This window comes from Calidris pugnax, unplaced genomic scaffold, assembly GCF_001431845.1.
Source record: "Calidris pugnax isolate Ruff unplaced genomic scaffold, ASM143184v1 scaffold44, whole genome shotgun sequence".
In the NCBI taxonomy this organism is placed as follows: Eukaryota; Metazoa; Chordata; class Aves; order Charadriiformes; family Scolopacidae; genus Calidris; species Calidris pugnax.
Window position 1 is genome coordinate 716,858 of NW_015094506.1, and position 14,932 is coordinate 731,789.

Below are 14,932 nucleotides of genomic sequence, written 5' to 3' on the forward strand. Positions count from 1 at the left end.
GCAGCCAAGATGCCCAACAGAGGGATAATCTTCTCCCAGCCAGGAGAGCTTCCTCACCAGCAACCTCAACAACAGTGTTCACACATCAGCCCTGAGGTAAGATGGCTGTTTGTAAGATGGCAATTTGGGAGTTAGGGCTGCCCTCATCCCAGCTCCTGATCTCCCTGTAGCCTCTGAGCAGCAGCCTGGCCTGCAGCAAGCTGGCTGAGAAGTTGGCAGAAAAGCACTTCAAGAACTTGCTTATGGCATGGAGCTAAGCCTTGCCAGGCTACAGGGAGGGCTCGCTGCCAAAGTCTTTGCTCATGGCAAAAATCTCAGTGGGTCGAACAAGGTCTGATCTCCTGCTCCAGTGGCCATGGTGGGCTCCCCCAGACCCAAAGCATTTTGCCCTGGAGGTCTTGCGTCTCCCTGCAGGTCACTTAACAAGCTGAGCAGCCCCGTGTCCATGTGTGATCCAACGCTGTCTGTCCTCACCACATCTGCATGAAATGCTTGAAAAGTCTGTTTTAGATGCCTCCATCAGCTGCATCTCTGTTTGGAAACTAAGAGCCAAAAACCTGTGCCTTTAACCTTATCTGGTCTTAGCCCCTTACTTTTATTTTCTTTACTAGGGATAGATTTGCCCTGTCATATTTTGTATTCCCATCCTGCCAAAGAGGCGGGTCCCCAGAGCAGAGAGCAAGGCCAGCGTTTCCCTGGCACTCTCACAGGGCTACTCCCGCCAGAGCTCCTGAACAAAGCGCCATTTGAGACTGGTTTTGGCGGCCCATGGCTCCCTACAGGGATCTCTTCCATATCTGAGGAAAATCTGGCAAATTTTTACTTTTTCCATCCTGACGTTTGTGACTGTTCCCACATGAGAAGGGGCAAATTGGGGACTGAATGAGTCAGGTCCTGCAGGTTCCCGGCAGAGTGCTAAAGACCAGACACCTTTCCCTCGAGAAATCCATAATTTGTGGGTTGAAAATTAATTACTAACTCCTCTCTGTTAATCTACTTTTGCTCTCCTCTCCATGCATCTACTGTCTGGGAAAATGAGCTGGTGGAAAAAGCATTATGAATAAGGTAAAAAACGTGTCCAGGTAGTTCTTGGAGGGGAAGATTGCTCAGATGACTTTTCTAATTACTGATATGAGCATCTTAACTGACTCCAGGGGTATCAGTTGTCAGAAAAGGAGTGCTTACTGAGAAGCGTTTTGTTTCTTAAGCAATATTTTGAAAGAAAAGCACCTGTTTTAGGAGAATACCTGCTGTACGGAGACTTGTTCTGTCAGTGCTTAACTCCATCGTACACATGGGGACAAAAGTGGCCTCAGGACGATGGGTAATGCTGCTATACCATGAGACCAGTTGAACTTGTCATGGCACCTATGCCCAGGAGAGGGTGGGATTTAACACAGCTTTCTCACTTCAGTTATCACACTGAAAAATGTGGGCAGATCCCCATTTTTGTGACTCCCAGAGGCTTTACAAGGGGAGACGAGGCTCAGGCCAGAGCTGCAGGTGGCACTGTGTGTTGAGGTGTCCAACAGTCATTGCAGTAACCAGCTCCTTTTCTAGCTATGGACATTCAACACCTCCACATTTATCTTATAAACCCATGTTGTTTAGATTCAGTTTTATTCCTGATGCTGCTTTTCAAAGCTTCTTGATAAACCTTTCTGCAATCAGCTTGCTTTTATTTGAGTGACTGACTGCTGCCAGTGGCAGATACTTTGTTCCCTTAGATCTTGTAGGGGAGCTCAGCTCTTTCTGGCATCTACATCCAGTGTGTCCATCCCTGCCCCAAAATTCAGGAACTACCATAGTGCTATAGCACTCCTACAGCACTGCCATCAGCAGGAAAACCAAACTGAGCCCACCTTATCTAACAGCACAGCCCTGTGCCACATCTTTATTAGCTGAAGCTCTACAAGAAGAACCATCTCAGGTCTTCATGTCCACCTTCACTCTTCTAACTTGCCCAAAAAGAGAGATTTTAGAATATCTTTGCCCTAGGGTAGCCAGGATTTAGTCTGAAAGCTCCTGCTGAACTCTCCACTTTCTGAGGGGTTGCAGGCCTGCCACATCCTTAGAGGCTGCCAGAGCGTAGCACAGTTCATTTGAATTTGAATAAAGTACTGAACTTTATTTTGAGCCCTAAAATTCAAATCAGAGTGCGATGAACACATGCCTGGGGGATGTGAATTTAAAAAAGAGCCACTGAGCTCTTTTTCAGAGCTACCCATGTTTCTCATCTCTCTGGTTTTATCATCTGGAGAGCAAACACTAAAAAAAAAGGCTCTGTATTGAAACATCTCCCAAAACATGGACTTCACTGAAAGATTTTCACTGACATTTTCCTGCAAGAAGGAAAAGTGACCTCTTAGGCAATATATCCTTGTTTCTTTAAAATTTCGCTTAACACAGAGGGGCTAGCTGAACTGCCTTAGGTTAAAAAAAGGAAAAGAAAAAAAAAAAGGAAAAAAAAAGAAAAGCATCAACTAAACCACTAAAGTTTAAACCCAACTCAGATTCTGGAAATTTGGACAGAATTATGTTGTTTTGGAAACATGGTCAAAAATGAGTTATTCCAGAGTTTGCTATAGGAAAACCACTGCCATGTTTAGTGGGTCTAACAAAAAATCCTCAATAGTTTGTTAGAGAGAGAAAGAGAGAAAAACAGCCAGTCTGTCCCTGGAGTTACACAGGGTTCCAAATTGGCAAGACTCACCAGGTAATCCTTTTTCAGCAGAGGCTTGCAGAGAAACCATCAAGCCAATCCAAGAATAATAAAAATGTTAATTATAGTCTTTCTCTCCCTACAGAACACATGGATTTTAATGCCTCTTGCAAGGATTTATCATACATGAGAATGTGGTATATTTTTAACTGCTTCTTCTTGCTCTTTTACTCATGAAATACTGGAGTTTTCCAAACATGATGCCCCCCTCTCAAAGACTAAATCCTTAGCTGGTAGAAAATGGGATAATGCAGCTTATTCCCTCTGCAGCTCTACTGATTTGCACCAGCTGCAGATCAGCCCTGTTATATTACCTAGGTGTAGAGTGGAGCTGCTTTAATTCTTTATTCTTGTTTGATTTCAGTTTCAAAAATAAAACTGTCATGCAAAGTGCATGTTTACAAACCAGTCAAAACCCATTACACTGAAACTATTTAATTGTAAGCAGGTTAGATCAGCTTTCTTGTGATAAGAGCTTCTGATACTGGTGTCTCTTTCTTGGGCGGGCTTAAAACTTTACTTGCAAAATCTCCTTGTATTCCTTTGAACTCTCTCGGGAGATTAAAAAAAAAAAAATACTCCAGTTAACACTCCCTCATTTCATTTTTAAAGGTCAGGCTTAGAGCTGGCAGTTGTTATAGGAGCTGTCCTCTGTAAAGAAAAGTCTTAACTAGCCAGGCACAGACTTAACCTCACCATCGAAAAACTAACATTGTCACTAGGATATGGAGAAACCATGGTGAAGAACTAGCAACAGCTAGACCACGGCAGAATGAGCAGTCGGCATCTGCGCGGTGGGCCTTTATCATGCAGTGTTGTATGTACGATTCAAAATGCACAGGACGATTGTTGAAATGATGTAGACAAATTGACTCAAATTAGTTTAGCATGGGCCATGCAAAGTTTAAGCTTGTTGAGCCCAGACACATAGCAACAGCCGCCGCCGTACTCGGGAAGCCCGTGCGCTCGAAGCGCGAGCAGAAAAGCCCTATTCCAGCCCACATTCGCGGGGTTTGCTTTTGTGCCCGCTTGCTTCTTTTCTTTTAATTTTGCCTGGCTCTAGAAAGTCTTGGCAGAAGCGATCCCTGCTGAAGACTACACTAGCACTGATAATTTTATAGAAGTACTTGTGAGCTTTAATGTCATTTTATACTTCCTTAATCTTTTGACTGTTACTTAATGACAAACAAATCCCCAAAGAACTGGGGGGAAAAAAAGATTAAAAGGATTTTGAGATTGTGTTCTCTGCTTTCAGTCAAACTGTCCCAAATCCTGCCAACACAATTCTCCAGTGCCCTATGACACCCCTCCCCAGACCACCAGGAGTGAGTTTCTTATTGTATTTACAGTAATCTAATTACAACAGTTCTTCAATTCACAGCCAGCTTTGGTATACAGACTTTAGCAAGAACTCTCCTCTCAGTGCAGATTGCAAACTTTAATCTTTTAAACTAACACACTCACAGAACACCACCACCACCACCCCCCCTCCCAAAAAAAGAAGGTCTGAAATGCCTGTGTAAGCTACTAAGACGTGTTCCCCCTCCCACACCCGCCAACGCTTCTCTCGTCTTTTGTTAAGATTTCTTTTGTGCCACTTTACTGCCTAAAGGTAATGCAAGAGTTCCTAAGATATACTATTCTGCAAGATTATAAAACAATGGTAAGAACAGGTTGCCTGCCAGAAAATTTATTTTTAAAAAGGTATTTTTCTAAATGTGTGTAGCTCCCTTAAATATCTTCTGACATCTCTCTATATTTCTGTAGTTGAAGTAGCTATATGGAGGAAATAAAGACTGAAAATTTGACTTAAAAATGAAATACAGTCTCAGCTTAAAATTGTGATTGCCTAAAATCATTTGATGCAAATCTTAAAGCTGATTAACTTTATTTAGAAAAATCAGATTATAAAAGTAGATGGAGTTTATACATAATAAAAATGTCAAGAAAATGAAGACAGAAAAGATTGTTTTATATGAAGCAAAATATAAAACAAAAGTAGAATCCGCAATGAATTAGCAAATCTGGACATTCTTAGTGTGTCGTTGCAGCCATCTAGCTCTATACACAAGTATTGCACTATTTGGTTTCATTTCTATCACAGATTTTCTACTTAAAGCTTTTACAATAATACTGGGCTTATCAACATGCATCTTCTGAAGTCTGAGGGAGCTCTTCTCTTCTTCCAGTCTGGCACTTGACTTTCTGAGCTACGCTCACATAAAATCTAATCTTGAACTCGCTAAAGTAAATAGAATCTTCACTTCCAAAGACATAAGGAATAATTTAGGTCCATTATTACTATAAAACTTAGGTCTCCCCCAGTACCGTGTCCTTTAGAAGATGCAGGGAAGGCAGAACTGCATGTATGGTCATATTTCATTTACGAGTATTTCAAATCCTCAGTTTGGTTTTTGGTATCTGTTTGGTTGGTTTCTGTGAGGCTCATCAATCATTTTGGTTTTTAGTATGTACCAGCATTCCTTGTCATGTCACAATTGTTTTAATACTTAATTCCTCCTGTTGAGATTCATTGCTCTGCAAGCTGAAATGAGCTGAACGATCAAACCTCAGCTATTTCCTACTGGTTTCTGTGAAGCTTGAAAAACTGGGAACATAGTAGTATCTTTTCTGGTCTCACATTCACTCTTGAAACACTACTTCTAATACACCTTTGAGCTGTTTTCCTCTGAGCAAACTGGCCATGGTAATACTCCATAAATGAAGCAATTATTCAGTCTGTAAAATCTTTTGGTTTCTAAATAATGTGTAGTCTCTGCACAGTCCGAAGAACTCAGAATAATGAAATGGCTTTGAAAAAAAATTGTATGAAAGAGTAAGAGAGAGCAGATGCTTGGAAACCTCCCAACTTTCATCAAAGTGTTCTGGAAATGACAGATTGGATGTAGTAGTTTATTTCTGTGCGACCTAATTTAAATTTTAATCTCTGGGATAATATATCTAATCCTCACAGTCCAGTAATTTATCAGGTTGGGCAACAAGCAGGAAATACGCTACCCTTATAAAAACAATGTTCTTTTCCGATTTGGGAGATATTGTACTGGGAGGGATGCAGTCTCCCCTAAAAAAGGGGAAACATGCCGCGTTGCTGCAAAAGATGTGGAGCGGGGAAGCCCGAAGTGTACGAATGCCATCTGCTGGCTTGGTTAAAAAATACGACCCTACAGAAACCGCTGCTCTCTTTGGAGATGGATGTGGAGGGACAGATCTCATTTCACCTGTTGGCATGAGCCAGTTACATTATTCCATATCTAAACTCATGTCAATAGAAGAAGAATCAAGCTGAGATTATATAAGCCAAACCTGCCTTAATGTGTATATCCGTGCCAGAGCATTAGGTTTGTTTGATGCTTTATGTCATCAGGGTTTAGTTAGATTAGGAATAAAAGGCATCTGTACTTGCAGTTTTGCTGAATATCATGTTTGGATGTACTAATCCTCATGTAAGTTTATACCTATTAGACTATCATTTTATTGTTTTACATGCAATGCCGCATGGAAAGGGTTCTGTACAGTGAAGCCAGCTTTAGCCCAGATGATTCTGGATTCATAACCAGCTGTCTTTTTCAGAGCAACAATCTGGCTTGCTCCAGAAGGGAGTCTGGAGAGAATGAGCTGCCCAGGAGGGCCTGGGGTGAAACACTGAGCAACCCAACCAGGCATAGAGGAACCCACGCCTCTACAGGAGCTTGTAGCCTCTGTGAATATCTTCTTAGGGTTCAAAGTGCAAATAACATCCAAACCTGTATCTTTTTTAATTAAACCATAGACTAGAATCCAACCATTTGCAGGGGTTAAAACATTATGAATTTTAGAAATATTTCACAAGTACTTTAGGTTCTGTCTTCTCTGCACACTCCTACAGAAACTGGTAATTCAGCCTGGAGTATGATGCTAGAAGGTAAACTCTTCCTGAATGCGGTCAAGCCCGTGCCTTGTGTAAGTGCTGGCACAGACCCATAAATCATCTATTGATATGGGCCAAATAATCGGAAAATTTTAAAAAGGGTTTGTTTTTCCTCAACATGTCTTCTCCTCCTCTTCTTAAAGTCCAGGTGAGGCAGAGTATGGTTCTTTGTTAGGTTCACCCCTAGGTTTTGGCAGAGCCAACTGGTTGTGGGTCGTGCTTTCCCAGAGCTGCTCACATCTGGCAGAAAAGCTGGCAAGAGATAGACCCAACCTGTCCCCTCATTTCTTTTTTGCAAGACTAAACCAGAGGAGCAGCTGCTGCCTAGGGACTTTCCAGCTCACACCTCAAATTCTTGGAGGAAACACCAGACCACAGTTGAAGACAGTGCCCTTTATTGCAGCAGTGCAAGGCACAACCTTTCCAAATTTAACACACACCTCCAAATTCACAGGACTTCAAAAATACCGAATGTCGGGTGAGTTTAATGTGCCCTTACTTGCCTTCTGGCTCCTGAGCTGTTAAGATTTACAGGCAACTTATTGTCTCTCCACAGCATTGCTCCAAGCATCGTAAGATGTCAGCATGGATGGAACAGCATTGACCAGGGTGTGTAATTTTATCTGTATAGAGACGGGAATGGTTTGGGTGGTTTTGCTTAGAAATATTAGGGTGTTTATAGAGAGTACATTCACAATTTATAAACAAAATTATCATATTGTTATTTTATAATGAATGAGTAGTCAGAATATTCCCTTGCTACATGTTTGATTAATTCTCTTGCGTCTATGTATTAACAAAATGGCACCATTTCCCCCATACTTCCCCTAATGCACAGGGAATATGATACACTATATTTTCTCAGGGATGATCCGTTCTTGTGAGGCTCTACCTGTTCTACAGTTCTACTCAGAAAAATGTCTTCTCTTTTCTTTTTTATTCTAGGTACTTCATGTTGTTCAGAAATGACCCGCAGCCAAGCAAGCTGAGAAGGCTGTCATTATTTAGTGCCTGAACTCTAAAACAGGGTCAGAGCTAACAGGGCAGCTAATGATGGCAAGTGGTTAATGATGGGTCAATGACGGGATATGACTAATGAAGGGTAAAGGATTGCAGAACTGCAAAGTCACCGAGTGCACTGCATGGCAGATAAAAACTCTGTAAGTCCTTGTAACCCCAAGCCTAAAACCACCGTTTTGTATTCCCACTCCCCTTCCTGGTAGCACAGTAAAAATTTCCAAAGCACCTGTGGGAGGACCTTGCAAAGCCACAGCTCCCACCGCAGAAGTTCAGTCTGACCACACACCACCTCTGACACCCAGCTTCTGTCATCACAGGATTTCAAAGAGTTGTACTGGGATGTCCCCTAAGCAAGGACAGCAATTCCATCACTTCTTTCCAAAAAAGGAATTCTATATCTTCTACAGTCTGTTAACTGCATTACAGGAGTGAGTCAGTGCTATGAAATGCAAGTAATCAATTATACCATCATCATCACTGTTATTTTTATTCTTTTCTTGAACAGAAAAGGGAATTAAAAGAAGTACAGAGTTTGACTAGAAAAATGGGAGAAGGAAGGAAACTATACCCCACATAGAGAAGAGAGGTACAAAACCATTGTGCAGAACTCAGATCTAATTGTGTACAGGATTGTAATTGACAGAGTTCAGTGGGTTGGGCCCAGGGTTTGTGAAACCACGTGGCTTCCTTTACTTTTGAGCATTCTTTTTATCCCAGCAATATGCCAGCTATAGGCATGGAGCGATCAGGCAGAGATCAGGCACAGCACTAGAAAGCCATAGGGTTGTAAAGTACTCGCTTCTTAGCAGTGTCAATTATTTTCCTACTTCCTATTTGAAGTAGGTGATTTGTAGTTCAAAATTGAAATTAAGGTACTTTTCCTGAGTATTCCCACACCTGCTTTATAACTGTTTCATATTCGTCTTTTTATTTGTAGGAATGAATACAATAACAACAAAAAGAGTCTCTGGCATGTCACTACTGTGATATGCATACCTTGAGGACCAGTTGCAATCCATTGGCTCTCCTGATTAACAGCTAGTGATGATCAGACCATTTAATAGACCTTAACACAGATTCTGGGATGTTTTATTGTGTTTGTTTATTTTAGGTGCCAAGAGTACCTGAAAGCACTTGCTTATCTATAACATGGTAATTAAAGAGCTGTAACAAAGTATGGAGATACCTGCCCAATTTTCCAAATGCTTGGGTGTCTCATCAGTCTGCTGGGAAGAATAAGGAAGTAGAGCAGGGACTTGAATGCCTAATTAACCTGATGGAAAGCATGGATTCAGCTCTGCAGAGACCCCTTGGGAGACAAAAGCAAGGAAAGAGGTGCTCAGTGCCCTTACAGGCCTGGGGTTTATCTTCACTTTATTTGTAACCTCGAAATTATGGAAAGACTTCTTGCTGTGTAAATCTGCTAATGTAAGTGTTTTATTTCATAACAAAAATGGAGGCATGGTAGAGATAGACGTCAGGAGTGACATCACACTTAGCAAAGCTTGTTATTTTGAATGTCAATCTCTTGGGGGAGGTTCCCTTGCCAACAATTTTCTTCAGAGGTTAAACGCTATGAAAGCGGGTGAACACACACCCAACTCATAACTCAGTCAACCTTCCACCGTCATCAAACAAAGTAAAAAGCTTACAAAAATGCACTAGTAAGTAGAGCACACAGTTGGGAAACAGCAAGAAGGAGATTTTATTTAAAACTGGGAAAAAACCAAACTGTCACAAAAGAGTTGCTGCACAAAACAGTCACAAAAGAGTTGTTCTATGCAGCGTGCCACACCTAGGACTAAACAGCAATATTATCATCTATACCTATTTATTCAAGGCAGGGATCTGACCTTTCCAGGCTCATTTGTTTCAGCAAACTTTGCTCATGCTACTCATGACTGCTCATATTCATAAGACTCCCAAGATTGGAACATCAAATAATTACTGATAATACAAAGAAAGCAGACAGGAGGAACAATGCTGTTTCTTATTATGTGATTATCTTTTTTTTTTTCTTTAAGACTCTGAGAAATCACTTCAATTACTTTGATCATTTTCCTGTCAAAGGTACATTTTTAAATTGGCCACTGCACTTCCACAGATATGAAGCTTTTCTGTGATCTTTGCAACAAATTTTAATGAATACATAAAACCGGGTACTGTAGTTCTACTGAATAATGTTATTGTAATTATTTTGTTCCAGGTTTGTCAACGTCCACTCAATCATTCTCTCAGCTGTATGGAGGAAATGCCACCCTACAGGTTGAGCAACAGATCCAGACGGCTTCAGGGGTTGGGTGGCTTCAGTCTTGTCACTTGACCCCAAAGTGACACCATGTCCTGACCTATAAAATGATGAAAATAATATCTATTCACCTCTGTAAACACTAGTGCAACATATGGTTGAATAGCAGTATGTAAATTTAAAATCTTAATTAAACTGAGGCAGAGTGCCAAGTAATCACAAAGCACACACTACTAGAAACGAGCTCATTAATAGTTCTGCTGCTGGAACCAGTTTTTTAATGGCTCAGTAATGAGCTGATAGTACAATCTGCAAAACCACGGTTCTTGATAATTTTTTAAAGTATATAATTACATTGTGATAATGGCTCGAACTGGTGTGTGCACGTGTAACAAAAAATGATACCTCCGAACAGTTAACAGCCTAAGACTTAAAATCTATTCTTGCTTATTCCCAATTGGTATTGGTATAACTCTGCAGTCAGCTGTGTTATAAAAAGGCACGAGGATATTCTGGCTTTTCTGTTGGTCCCTGGCACTCTAGTGGCACTTCAGTAGTATGTTTTACCTGTTACTTTCTGAATCATCAACCAAAAAAATGTTGTACAACCAACGTATGTCTCTGACTGTCTTCCCTTGCATGCTTCAGTCACCCAGTACTCCTAGCAGACAGACAGATTCATTTTCTACGAGACAAGATGCATCTGCAGGTAAGCCATCACACTTAATTAAGCATGTCTCTTCATATGCAATGAAGACATTATATACGTTTGAGTGGAGTATGCTGCTCTTTCATTCCAGCCTGGTTTTGTTAGTAAGATAATGTCAGCCAGTGGCTTCACTACAAACAAATGTTGATTATTAATCTCCATCTCTCCCTCCTTCCTGCCAGCACACTATTAACCTAGGTTATCTACTCAAGGAACCCATTTTTAAGCCCCAAGGTAGATATTGCTAATTTGCAAAAGAGCAGTTCTTGTCCAATCTTGCTCCACTACACCACAGGCATGGATCTGCGATAGGGATGTATTTACATCCATGGCATACAAGTTAGGAGATGGCGCCCCGTAAGATCCAGCTCTGGCTTTCACCTTTGGCTGCTGCACTTTATTATCTCTAGAAATGACCCGAATAATACAGCACATGCAGTACCTCTTGTGCTTTCTCCTTGCACTCCTCGTTGCTGTTGAGCAAACATTCCAGCTGGAGTTTGCTGTCCACTCACATGCCTAAAAACTTCACCACATTTAAAAGCCTGATGCTCTCCCCACAACTTTGACTTTTCACAAGAGCTACCTACAACATGAGAAATGAAACTGCAAGGCCTTGGAGCTCAGGAGGCACACGTCGCATTTCAAATTAAGTTCTGCGCTGAAAGAGAAGGACTCCTACGTTGAATCCAACACAGTTAAACTCCAACCCTGGCTGCGGTTCCCCACAGCTACTGCAGCAGTAGAAGTAACCACAATCATCCTAATGGAATACAAAATGTATATATTTTGACCTTACTTCAATTATTTTCTGCATCTGTAATCACAGTGCATTCACAGACAAAATCTGAAAACCTGTAATCAAAATGAAGGAACCACTCCTCCCTGGGGGAAGAGTGAATGTTGTATTTTTTCCATTTTAAAATTGTTACAAAGCTTCTTATATGCTGTTTCTAGTGTAAAAAGGTTCTTTATTTCTCATAAAGGCTAAATAATACTAAAGAAGTCTTAACTGAATATACCAACAGTGGACCATCTTTAAGACTATTTATGAAGGAAATGTTCAGTGCAGGAAAAATGAAATAAGAGCAAAAATAGCCACAATGATGACATCTCTGCAACCAAAACCTTTTCCTCAGCTTAAGTGTCAGTTCAGCAAAGTAACAGGGACGCTGCTCATTTGTTTGCTGTTGTTTGCAGAGAAGTCTGCCTGAAGTTATTTCAGTTATTACACCTGCCAGTGAGACTCCACTGCCAATAGCTGAGGTTTTACGAGGAATTTGGCTCTTTCCGTTTGCTCAGCAAAACGCTTCACCAACCCGAGTCCTTCTGTGCCATCCCAAGTCTTTCAGAGTCTGAAAAAGAAGAGATTTTAATCTCTGCAATGCCTTTAATTTTCAGCTGCGAGGGGGCAAAACATACTTCAGTGCTTCATGCTGTAAAGTTCACGGGTGATTGATCGACTCTGTTACAGAGAAAATATTCCAGCAGCAACTCTTTCTTCTGCCACCAGAAACATGAAGCTGCAGGCCCTGCCTCTGAAGTGGAGCACCGCATGTAAAGAAAGCACTGCGTACGCCTGGGCCCTAGGGCAAGGGATGAACAGCAGCTATCGGAAAACCCCCTTATCTCGAAAACCAAAAAGATAGTAACAGTGGCACAGTGTTGTCTGTTGGTAACAGGGAGGGAAATTCTCTAGTTTGGAAAGTTGCTGACCTGTCCTTCCAGGTGGAAATTAAGTTCCCAGAGTAGGACTTCTCAGTACCTGTGTAGTGTTTGTAAAGAACGCAACTAATTCATGGACCTCGTGTGGCTCCCATGTCCGGAAAGACCCCAAGGTGGGCTCCCAACTAGACACCACCCTTGGTTTTTCACTCCACATTCATGCTTTCATCCATTCAGTGCCAAAGTAAAGATCGTGGCTGGTATTTATTCAGTGGGTCAGGAACACCAAGTCCACATAGAATCATAGAATTGTTGAGGTTGGAAAGGACCTTTAAGATCATCTAGTCCAACTATCAACCTAACTGACAAAAAAAACCCATCACTAAACCATGTCACCAAGCACTATGTCAACCCGCCTTTTGAATGCCTCCAGGGATGGTATATTATCAGCAAATCCCACCGAGGCCCATACAGCATTGCTCTGATGGATCACACTGGTGCTCCTGCAACTGCCCAGTGACATCTGACTAGACCTGCATGCTCTGAGGAGGACAGATCTCTTTCACCCTCATCTCACACCCACGTTACATCCCTCTGCCCTAACGCAGAGGTGAACCGCTGAAGCTGGGATCAAGATAAATGATAACGAGCCTGGAAAAGGCCTCTTCAGACAGATCTCTGTGGAGATGAGATTTGTATTTTCCACGTGGGAGCCCAGTTCACACGTCAGACAGGAACTAATTGTTTTGGAGGAGTCCAGAAAAGATTATCCTCCGTCCAGTCCACGCCTCTTCACAGAGAGGTGGGTGGAGCAGAGGGGTGGCAGCCAAGCACGAAGCCGGGCCGAGGAAGTGGAGGCAGTATTTTGCCTATGCAAGTTTTTAAATCTTGTGAAGCGTTTCAAGGGGTACTCAGTATTCCTGCGCTGCTGAGAGGAGTTCCCTTTCTAAACTCCCATTTAAAGTACCTGGGACTTCCCTCTCTCCCTTGGCCACCCAACACTTCCTTGTCTAGCAAACTTGAAAGTCATGGTGCATCCACAACGGTTCTGAGAGATGCACGTGGAAAGGTGCCAAAGAAGGGGGCGAGGGCCAGAAAACCTGTCTCTCCCCAACTATCCATCTTGGTGTAGTCACCTGGAAAGCCGTGCCCTCAAACCAGCGTGACTACACCTTGATTCCCTACAGCTTGCACACATGTAGCTCCACTCCGGGGAGTAACGGCTGGGATAAAGGGTGCAGTGTACGTGCTGCTTAACGTAAACCCGGATCCTTTGGATTCAGCACAGCAGCTTTGCAACATGCCGGGTGGTGTTCCTCATGGGACAGTGCTGTTCCTCACCGCAGGGACCTCCTGCAGCCTCCCCTTCAGCACAGCCAAGGCCCATATCTTCACCCCAGCCCAGCCAAGTGCCGCAGGCCAAACTCCAGCACCCCGCAGCATCTCGGTCAGCGATGGATGGACAATTGCTTGGTCAGTGGTTTGACCTGGACAGGCTGGAGACTGACCTGGACAGGCTGGAGAGTTGGGCAGAGAGAAACCTAATGAAATTCAATAAGGGCAAGCATAGGGTGCTGCACCTGGGGAGAAATAACCCCCTGCACCAGTACAGGTTGGGGGCTGACCTGCTGAAGAACAGCTCTGAGGAAAAAGACCTGGGAGTCCTGGTGGACAACAGGATGACCATGAGCCAGCAATGTGCCCTTGTGACCAAGAAGACAAATGGCATCCTGAGGTGCATCAAGAAGAGCGTGGCCAGCAGGTCAAGGGAGGTCATCCTGCCCCTCTACTCTGCCCTGGTGAGACCCCATCTGGAATATTGTGTCCAGTTCTGGGCTTCCCAGTTCAAGAAGGACAGGGAACTGCTGGAGAGGGTACAGCAAAGGGCCACAAAGATGATTAAGGGCCTGGAGCATCTCTCCTACGAGGAGAGGCTGAGGGACTTGAGTCTTTTTAGTCTTGAAAAGACTTTGGGGGGATCTAATCAGTGGGAGGGTGTCAGGAGGACAGGGCCAGTCTTTTTTCAGTGGTGCCCAGTGACAGGACAAGAAGAAATGGGCACAAACTTGAGTATAAGAAGTTCCACTTAAGCGTGAGGAGGAACTTCTTTACTGTGGGAGTGGTGGAGCACTGGAACAAGCTGCCAAGAGAGGTGGTGGAGTCTCCTTCTCTGGAGACATTCAAAACCCGCCTGGACATGTTCCTGTGGACCCGCTTTGGCGGGGGGGTAGGACTAGATGGATCTCCAGAGGTCCTTTCCAACCCCATATGATTCTATGATGGTGCCAGCATTCTCCCTTTCCGGCCCTACCGCTACCTGGTACCTACATCCACCTTGGCGCCCCGGCCCCGCGGCCACAAATAGCCCCACTCAGTGGGGGAGCCCCGCTGGCGTGTCCCCTTCGGGGTCCGGGCCCGGTTGGGGAGGAAGGTGCCCGCGGGGCTGTGAGGGTCGCGCCGAGGCCCGCGTAGGCCCTCGGGGGCTGGTCGGCCCCTCTGAGGCGGGCCGGCAGGGACGCGTTAGCGCAAGAGGAGGAGGCCCGGGGGGAGGGGGGCCCCACGGCGGACCCCCAGCACCCCCGGGGCGGGCAGGGGGCGGGAGAGGCGGTGCCCCCCGGCCGCCGAGGGGGCCGCGCCGGG